This window comes from Penaeus japonicus, unplaced genomic scaffold (genome assembly GCF_977035675.1).
Source record: "Penaeus japonicus unplaced genomic scaffold, GWHDUDI00000001_assembly GWHDUDI00000010, whole genome shotgun sequence".
Classification (NCBI taxonomy): Eukaryota; Metazoa; Arthropoda; class Malacostraca; order Decapoda; family Penaeidae; genus Penaeus; species Penaeus japonicus.
The window spans coordinates 29,506,880-29,516,879 of record NW_028234412.1 but is presented as its reverse complement, the minus strand read 5'-3'; the positions used below and the strand labels follow the sequence as shown (position 1 = coordinate 29,516,879).

The window sequence follows — 10,000 nt, the reverse complement described above, 5'->3', positions numbered from 1 at the left end:
ATCGAAGAGTCACTAGAGGAAACCATTCTCCATTCTTCAGTTGTGCTTTCCCACTTTTAACAGCCTGTTCGAGGCTAGCTTTGGAGAATTCATGAGTCACTGTGGCCCCCCCCCCCCCATGAATTCTACACTTTCTCCCGCTAAATTTATTCAGCTGACACCCGTTACCATAACGCCTAAACTGCTCATCCAAATATCCTAAACAAGGTATGGTACAGTGTCTTTCTTTTGCGGCAGTGTGGGTGAGTGAGCAGCATGTCGATTGAAGGCCGTAAAATGCACGCTTTTTGGATGAGCATAATTGATGTATTTTCGGGCAATTCATACCTTATACGGCAACTAAATTACCAGTTTAGATTTTATAAATGTTTCATTTTAAAGTATTATACTTCTGGAAGTAAGATGTAATTATAAAGTACTAAACTTCTGGACACAAGGCATTATTTTAAAGTACTATAATTCTGGAAACAAGGTATTGTAAAGCCCTATACTTCTGGACACAGGTTATCATTATTAGGTACCATACTTCTGGAAACAAAAGGTATCATTATAAAATAATATAGCTCTGGAAACAAGGTATCACTAGAAAGTACTGTACATCTAGAACAGCGTAGTGTTGTGTTGGTTTTGTGATGTGTCTTGACTGACAGCAACTCAGTGAAAGTAAAATACAAACACACCTCGACCGTGAAACCCAGTGGATTGGCCAGGGAAACCCCGTGCTTCGATTGATAACACCAGATGTAAAGGAGTTAAAGCCACCTGAACTTGGACTATGACCATGAGTCTGAATTAACATGCGACCAAGCCAGTGGCAATAGCGCATACAAATTTGCCCAACCTTTCCGCACCCTTCCTTCTTGAGGTAAAGGGAGTCCTTGGGCTAGGCACCTTTTATCATATTTTTGCCGACTTTTCTCCAGATAGAAAGGACAATAGGGTATTTTGCATTTGTTTTCAAATGAAGCCGTTTTTAAAACTACGTTTAAAGAACTGGTCTTGTCGGAAAGCACTCGGTATTTGTAAAGCGAATATAGCATAAATCCACTCTCTATTTTTGTACCAAATCAGCAATTTTTCGTACGAACTCTGAAGCAATACACTTGTGGGTCACACCCACCATTGATCGAACCATTCCTTAGTCCAAATCAACATGCGAATCCAAAAATATATCAACTGTAATGTCACTACATTAAACAACCTATAATTGAATCAATTCCCCTTCTGGCATTTAGAGCAGCATCTCCGAGCGGTGCTGTACAAGTGACTGTCAGTGGGACTGTCACATCCTTGTCCTATAGCCTTAGGCCAAATAAATTCCGTTGGCAGACACAGCAGTGGGTTCTGGTCATTGGTTCCGCCGATCGATTTGAGGCGCGTGTGACATTTGAACAGTCAATAATTATAAATGATTTATTGTCGCATACGTCTGACTAGTGTTTGCTGTCCTTGGCAACCATGAGTTTGGTTGTATTGTGCATTATATTATGCATGTGTCCGAACTTTGTTTAAAACTGTGGTATTTGTTTGTTTGGACGGTTGAATTCCAAGCTCTTATATGGCTTCCGAAAAAAAAAGAAAAAAAAGAAAGAAAAATTATTGAAGGACTCTCACGCATGCAAAGCGGTATTAACTTATTAGAAATATCCTAATCGATTAAAAGCCGTGTCCCGCGTCACGACACGTGAACGAACGTTTGTCAGTAGATCGTTTATAAAACGAAAGTATACTTCTGTCATTCTGAGAAACATTGAATTATTAATTTCTCATACAAACGCCCAGTGAGGGACTGACTGGGATACAAGAAAAGTGTTTTCGTTAATCTATTCAAAGGGATTAAGACAGCGCAATATCCCTGAAAGCACACAATCGAGCCAATTGATATCCCGAGGCAGGATTCCGCCCGGAGCGAATGATTCCCTCGCAGGGATGAGCACGGTGGCGGAGGCCGAGGCGACGAACGCGTGACCACTTCGTCTTATTTTATTCCTGGCCGCTCCAGGTAGGTCACTTTTGGTATTTTTTGATAGAGGGAATGATCTAAGTGTATCGGAGAACATGTTAAGATGATGTAGGAAAGTATTGAAGTGAGAGAAAATATTTATAAAAGGGAAAACGAAGGAAGCAAGTTCGAAGAGAGGGAGTTGTTTAATAATGTACCGTTATTTGTCTGAATAGTAGGCCTATAACGTTAGCTGGTAGTTCCCCCGGCGTGCTACAAACAGTCGGGCTCTTGAGTTGAGAGGAAGAAGTCGCAGGACTGAGAGGTGGTTATGTTCAATTGTATTACTAATTATATATAATTTTTCAAAACTTATTTTGAAGTTTCAGGAAGTTACACTTGTTTTGTAGTGACTCATGTTACACTTGATGTTGTAATGAGATTAGGTAGTTTTTCATGATAGGATCCTATCAAGTGATTACTATGGATTTTAGATTTCAAACTGTACCATGAGCCAAGAAACCTCAACTAGGTATATTCTGCCATTCTGACAAGTCAGAACTTGGACTGGTTCTTCTTCTGCTGGGAAGTTGTAAGGGAATGTTCCTGCTGAGGTTTGCTAGAATGTATGTAATGAAGGTTTATTGGCCTTTGCCATGGTGAACCATTTTTGATGTGTGTTTATGCAGCTATGTAGTAATGTCATTTGGTACTCTTTTAACCCATTCACAAAGAGACATATTTTCACCTACTCCCACATACTTGGGAAGTTCAAAAGCGCACGATGCTTCGTGCTGGGGTGTTTTCTCGCTGCGCTGAACCTCTCGGAGCATTTTTCACCCACCCTATTCATATGGTTTTCATGATGCATTGATATGTAAAGGCACGTAAAAATATTGCCATGTTTAGAGGAGGGTAAATTTTCTGAATATCGCCATGTTACTGAAAACCACAAAAGTGGTATCAATGGATTCCTCTCAACCTTTATAGTTCATTTATAGTGGAAATAATGCGCGCTTCCACCTCTGGACCCCACAATCTGGGACCCCCTTTCTTAAGGCACTTCATGCTACCTCGTGCTACTTTGGGACATATTTTTTATGCAAAATCTTCACCCAATTACCTACCTAACTTTGCTTTGTTTTGAATTAAGCCCTAGCCAAGTAAGGTTTTGCCCCCCCCTGGACCCCCCCATTTAGGGCACTTCGTACAAATTACCTTGTGCAAAATACCTCGAAAACCACTATCTTCGTCCTGAAATTCAGACATGGATGGGTTTACATATTTACGGCTAGCGACAAGCTGTGGCCCGGAAACCCCCAATGAATTACCTGCATGTGCTGTTATGTTCTCTCGATAGATGGAACAATATTCCCCATTGTTTACAGTATAATTATAGAGTGCCCTGTATTGAGTGGCCGCGTCATTATCGGTCCTAGTTTCCAATCCTGAGGAATATATGAGATGAAGTCTCAGTTGCTGTCATCATGGCACAGTGTTAGGGTTATTCGTGGTGGGTCGCGGCATTTTCACCTACAGAACTAATCAGATCCACAGGGGGGCATAGCCCCCTCTAGGGAAAGGCTGATTTCAAAAGTAGGCAAAGTGAGGTAGGTAATTGGGTTAACCTATTAGCAGCAGATGGCATGATTTGCTGCAAAGGCAGATTCGGTCATAGACGTTGATGGCACCTTGCCAGACAATGTAAACCAGCCACCTTACTGCACAAATATTTATGTAAAACCGCGACCAATGGTTTAAGATTTTGCATACAAAATAAGTCCTGAAGTAGCACGAAATGCCTTAAAAAAGGGGGTTCCAGGTGGGGGCGAAGATCCCCATTGGGTAGGGCTAACTTGAAAACTAGGCAAAGTTAGGTAGGTAATTTGGTTAAGATTTTGCATGCAAAATAGGCCTGGAATTCATTCTTTATCCTGCAATTTCCCTGATCTACTTCATGCCCTCCCCTACTATCGGTACCCAGATTTTGGGGTCCAGGGGTGGAAATGCGCATTATCTCCACTATATACGAATAGTAGAGGTTGAGAGGAATCCATCGATACCACTTTTGTGGTATTTAGCAATGCGTCGTTATTAGGAAAATTTACCTAGAGGAGTTATTTTAGTCAAAAACATGTTACAGGATGCCTTTTTAGTTTTATTTTATTGAACTTTGCCTATATTCTTCACTTCCATGTGAAAATACCAATGGAAAGTGGAAGCAATCTCTTAGTGGGGCATCAAAAAACATGTATTATACTTATTATTATTATTTTTTTTTTTTACCAAAATGAAAAGAACAATATGAATAATCATACATGACATATAAGTATGTACATATACCTTGCAACGTGACATGACATGATATCACAGGTAATCAAAATATTAAAAGTAGTATTGCACTAGTAATTTTTTTACGTTATTTTATTTCTTGGCCAACCACATTTGATTTTACAATAGTTTTTTGACTAAGATTTTTTTATTCAACTGATCAAGAAGCAGAAATTACCATGATGTCACAGTATCACGCAGTTTTCTGTGAGGTAATTTATTTTTTACATATCTCATTTTATGACTTTCAAACACTTAAACTAAATCAACAGAATCTAAGAAATTATGTAAAATTATTATATTTAAGAACAATATTGGGATCTGTTGCTGATGTTTCATCATATCACAAGTGCTCCTCCCGGAACTCGGTGAGAAAATGCACAATGTCTCAGGATATCATCTGTGTCTGGAGATTTTTTTCAACCACATGATAGGACATCAACTGGTGTGAATGGGTTAATGCATTATTATTTAAATGTCTGTATTTTTGCACATTCCTTTTTCCGGAATATTATAAGAACTAATAAATTACCTTTAGCTTAGTTATGGACTGCCATATAGTATGAAGTAAATAGCACATAGAATTCATAGAATGACTTGATTTTATCCTTTTTGTATATGACATAATCTTTGTGAATTGAAAGAAAAGAATGAAGATGGCAGTATTTGGTTTTGTGTATTTTCTGTGATGAAATGAAGGTTGAAGGATGGTCATGATATCTCCCTCTAAATACAAGATTTACATTGTTACTTGTGTATATACTCATTGGAGTTGCATTTGTATAGACACATTTTTCTTGACTCGTAAAAGTAATGTAAACAATAACAAAAACCTCCTCTGTATCACCTGTGTGAATGAAAATTATTGAAGGAGGCAGAGGGAGGTATCATGCCGGGAGAGATCTTGTGCTTGTTATCGGGCTGGCAGGAGTGGCATTAAACCATTGCCAACGGGGCACCTAACGACCTAACTGGTCGTCAGGGCGGGTGGTCTACGACACAAGCGACACCGGCTAATAATTAGAGACGGGGGAAGGGTTTTCTCCGCCCTCCGGGTAGCGCAGACTAGCTCAAACATTAATTTTCCATAAATCCATCTTAAAATGTGGAATTTGGAATTCTGTAGCTCTAGAGCTAGCGCCATTACAGCCATAATACTTTGACTGTGTGTGCGCTTCAACTGTGAGTAGATCCCGATGTCGTGTCATTATAAGCCCTGGTGCGACTGGGTTAACAAAATTAAACAATTCCTCTGATCTGGTTCTGTTGATGCTGGAAGTGCTTGTATATATGTGCTATCCATTGGTTTCATTTTATTTTTTCTAATACACAAGATGGTTCCACAACCACTTAGTCACCAAGGAGTTAATTAGCTGACCAACCATCCTCATTTACTCCATTCCGTGAATTTTTGTTTAACCCCTTAATGTCAGATTATAAGATGTTCAAGAAATGGCTTGGCTGATCTTCCTGCCAGGTGATGTGACTGGCTGGAGGTGGTTTTGTCTGGCCAGATGACCAGACGCAGCCAAATCAGATTCATTGTTGATATTATCATTGATATTCATATTATGATAGTAATGACAATTATGACATTAGTTACGATGATAATGGATTATTAGAGGAAAGTTTTACATTCCAAACATTCAAGGAATGAAGTAAACAGGTGAGGGTATGTATGCCTACTAATTGACTTCTTGGTGACTGAGAACTTGTGGAATCATATATGTGTGAAACAAATCAATATAACAAAACCACATTTTCTTGACATCAATGGCAAAAGGCATTACCACTAGATTTTGTTTTGGTGATTATACTGGTTTCTGTAAGCAGTTGGGGAGAAAGTTTCAACTCCCACAATGTATATGAATTGAGTTAGTTTGCATGTTTTAGTGTTTACTTCATTATATGATGTTTCCATGTTGTATATCATACACATATATCTACATTCAGCAAAACTGCTTGAGATATCTATGATATAAGATCTATATTGAAATATGCTCTAACAGAGTATATTTGTCAAAGTAACAGTGACATTTACTTTGTAAGCTCTCTATTTTTCAAATCTTTACATCTAAATACCATGTCGGTCTACTGTAATTTGGAACACTTGGCTGTTCTTTATGCTGTTTGGCTAATTCCCAAATTATTATAATTTTATGGGAAAGACTAACTTTGGGTTGTCATTCTTAAAAAAAAATTGTAGCGATGAACCAGATTTCCGAATTTTAACTTCTCTAGTAAGTAATTATGTTCCCTATTTGTAAACAGGCATCTTTGCAAACGGTTATGTATGTGCACAATCATACACCACATAGCATTGAATTAGACAATATCCAACCACATATGCATCCTTGGCCACCAGTATCCAATCTTGTGGAGCATTTGTTTCTAAAGTGTGAAAGCATATCTGTTTAATTTTCCTTCAGATACTTATCATGGCAATTACCATGGATACCAGAAGCAGTATAACTAAAGCTGGTTAATAAATACAGGTAGAGTACAGTATCTCACATAAGTTTATATTAAACCCATTGCTGGCCCCGCCTAATGACCTAACTGGTCGTCAAGGTGGACGGTCTATGACACTCGCAGCACCAACTAAAAATTAGAGGGATGGGGAAAGGGTTTTCTCCGTCCTCCGGGCAGCGCAGACTACCCCAAACAATATTTTTCCTTAAATACATCATAAAATGCAGGTTTAGGCTGGATTTGGAACCCTGTAGCTCTGGAGCTAGTGCCAACAACTGAACTGGCATCATACTGGACAGTCTACGATGCTGGCGGTATCTGCCAAAAATAAGAGGGACAGGGAAAATGTTTTCTCCACCCTCTGAGCAGTGCAGACTACCCTAAATGATATTTTTCCAAAAATTGATTACAAAACAAGTTTTTAAGCTGACTCTGGAACCCTGTAGCTCTGAAGCTAGTGTATATGTGACGGCAAAAAGTGCGCAATGCTGATGTCCGACATTGCATCACATACGCATTGACACCCAGCATTGCCCACTTTTCGCCATGTTACATATACATGATACCCATCATCAAATGGTTAAGATGGTAACACAATGATCAAATTCACAAACTGATGAATCAGTATGCCTTTCATGGTATCCCTCTCTTTGTACACTCTTGAAGCGATGTGTTTAAATGTCTATATGCAGGATCACATTTGATCATGGATTTTGCAAACATCTTATCTTAGGCATCCTCAAGCATTTTGAAGGTTTGATTTTTAAGTAAATTGAATATGGTCAATGGCTTTGCAGTTATGGGATATAGCAGTGAAAATAGTATAGAACATCATCAAATTGATATGTTTTCTCATGGCGATATTTTATATTTTTCGTGCTTTTTAAAAGATTTTATCATATTCTTTTTTTTTTTTAATGATTTTGAAGAATTAATTTAATCTTGTCTTGATATTCAGTCTGGCATCTGAAGACATTGGATTAACAGCTCTGAGTGCGTGTGCGTGTGTGTAACGTATGTGTGTGTATAGTAAGCTGGAGTCTAGGTCATCCTAACGGATACACAGAATTACACTTATACCAGATGATTCATGTTCTGTCTGTCTGTCTGTCTGTCTGTCTATATAGGTACATAACTAAGATTTTTGTTTCTATATGGACATGCATAAGAAAACATGATAATTACCTTTCTAATAACATGAGTATAAGATTGCTACTCTGCTTGAGTGGATTTGTTCGAGTTCTACATAAAAGTACAAAGCAAGAGGTTTGTACGATTTTGTTTTGTTACTAAAAACTTTTATTTTTTGTATATGAACCTTTGAGTAACTGATATAAATTCTTGTCCTTTATGCAGTTTGGCATCTGTTATTGCTATCACTATAACTTGCTATTACTTGCGTTAAATTAGCCATAAACTGTTTAGTCTTTTCACAGTAGTCTTGGATGCCAGGTGGTGGTGTATACATCATTGGGGAAATAAGTATGAATGTGTTAGCATATCAAATATTAACCCTTTCCCGACGGGGCACTCTCTACGCGAAGACCCCTATGCCGGGCGATTCCAATATTGCATTGAAATCGTCACACTGGCATGACGCCCAGGCATCGGGAGTTTGGCTGTGTCACACGAGTGTGACGCACCGTCGTCATAGGGTTAATACTTGAACGTCTATCCCTGAAAATGTGTCAGTTATGGAAGTTGAAAATTTTGGAATAAATAAGATATGTTTTAAAATCTTGATATAACATAATAAGTGCTTTTTACCATTTAAGACCTGGGATATGTTTTAAGCATACTAATATAACATATAATAAGCATTTTTATTATTAATTTTACTATTTAAGATCTGGAATAAGATGATAAACATACTGATTTCAGAAAATAAACAAGTAAGTACTACCTGCCTTGTGCTGACTTACAGCTGTAAGAATAAATCTCCCAAAATACATGATGACCAGTTCATAGCAGCAGTATTCAGAACATTATTTTCTCGTTTGTTTCTACATCAGTCCCGACATACTAATACAAATATACCAGTTACAGAAATGTAGTCGAACAGTTCATTGTGAAAACATGGTCAAATTGACCTTGTTTGACCATTTTAGAATCATCCTTGTTGTATCAAGTTCACAATGTTGGTATCCATTTGAGACAGTCGAAAGTCTGCCTCTACCAGCTTGAATACACAATGATTTGGTATTGTGTGGGAGGAGGAGAGATTAAATTATCTAATGAGTTTGACATTTGAGCACTGTTTTAATTCTAGAAATTCTTCCTGTTATCTAAAGTTTAAGAAAAGAAATAAAGAAAACCTCAATCAATTAAGTCACGTTTCAGTGTCATATCTGTATTAAAATCTTGTAAGGCTTTTGATGAACCCCTAAGGGACATGCGTACTAAATTTAGTCATACTCGGGTGAAGTTATGGGCAACCTACACCAATATTCCACAGGAAGCCAGATAATTACTGATATTTTCAAGCCTAATGAGGTAAATTCTATTGAGTGCATTTTCATGTCTGATTGGTAGATTGGTGACTTTTAGGGGTTAGATGTTCATTACAAGTCTTAGTTATTTTTTAAAATTCTCTTTCATAATTAAAAAAGATTCACACTGGAGTCTTTGTATTACGGCATGTGTTTTTGGTGTTTTTTTCCCTTGAAAATGGTTCATGTCAAAAGCTGATGACCTTTAGCATTACTTCCTTTTTTATTATTATTATTAACCCATTGCAGACGGAGATAAATTTGCTTGCCCAGCCTCCAGGATAGGTTTTCTTTGAGAGAGAGACCGCTTGAAGCAATATAATTTGAAGCATCCCAATCTCTTTCAGTCATTCATTGTAAAACTAGAGCGGTTTTTGTGTTTTATTTTTTTGTGTGTTTTATTGAGTTTAGAGACTTATATGTGCCATATGACAGGCTCTATCAGTGCTGCAGTTGACTAAAATTGTAGTATGTTATCCATATTAGCTCATTATTTTCTTTATACTCAATGCAATAGAAGTATTGCTGTTTTATGGGAGGACAAAAGGCAACTTTATTTTTTCGTATTTTTGTGCTGTCATGAACGAATACGAAACATATAACCACCTACAATAAAGATAACAAGAAGAGGTAGGGAAGAGGAATGAAACCTGTGCTTGTGACTGTGAGTGCCACAGTGAAAGGCATCCATATTGGCACAGGAGCACATTTTAGACACTGGGTATGGATTGAGTCACCTTCCTCTTCTCGTTCTGCCTGCACATCC

General features: G+C 37.8%; 2 protein-coding genes across 8 annotated transcripts in view; both read left to right on the top strand.

The window, feature by feature from the left end:
* Positions 1-126: 126 nt before the first annotated feature.
* The window catches only part of LOC122260102 (bifunctional peptidase and arginyl-hydroxylase JMJD5), a 78,727-nt gene continuing 68,853 nt past the window's right edge, over positions 127-10,000 (top strand). Inside the window, exon 1 of one of the 4 annotated variants that reach the window (XM_086541175.1) lies at positions 127-207. The gene's annotated coding sequence lies outside the window, so the exon portion shown is untranslated. Of the gene's footprint in view, positions 208-1,869; positions 2,003-2,146; positions 2,268-10,000 lie in introns of those variants that run through there. The other 3 variants (XM_086541174.1, XM_043027185.2, XM_043027225.2) reach the window with 3 other exon arrangements.
* Positions 143-10,000, top strand: part of LOC122260091 (ceramide synthase 6) — a 36,200-nt gene continuing 26,342 nt past the window's right edge. The window contains exon 1 of one of the 4 annotated variants that reach the window (XM_086541183.1): positions 143-207. The gene's annotated coding sequence lies outside the window, so the exon portion shown is untranslated. Of the gene's footprint in view, positions 208-1,882; positions 2,007-2,149; positions 2,268-10,000 lie in introns of those variants that run through there. The other 3 variants (XM_086541180.1, XM_086541182.1, XM_086541185.1) reach the window with 3 other exon arrangements.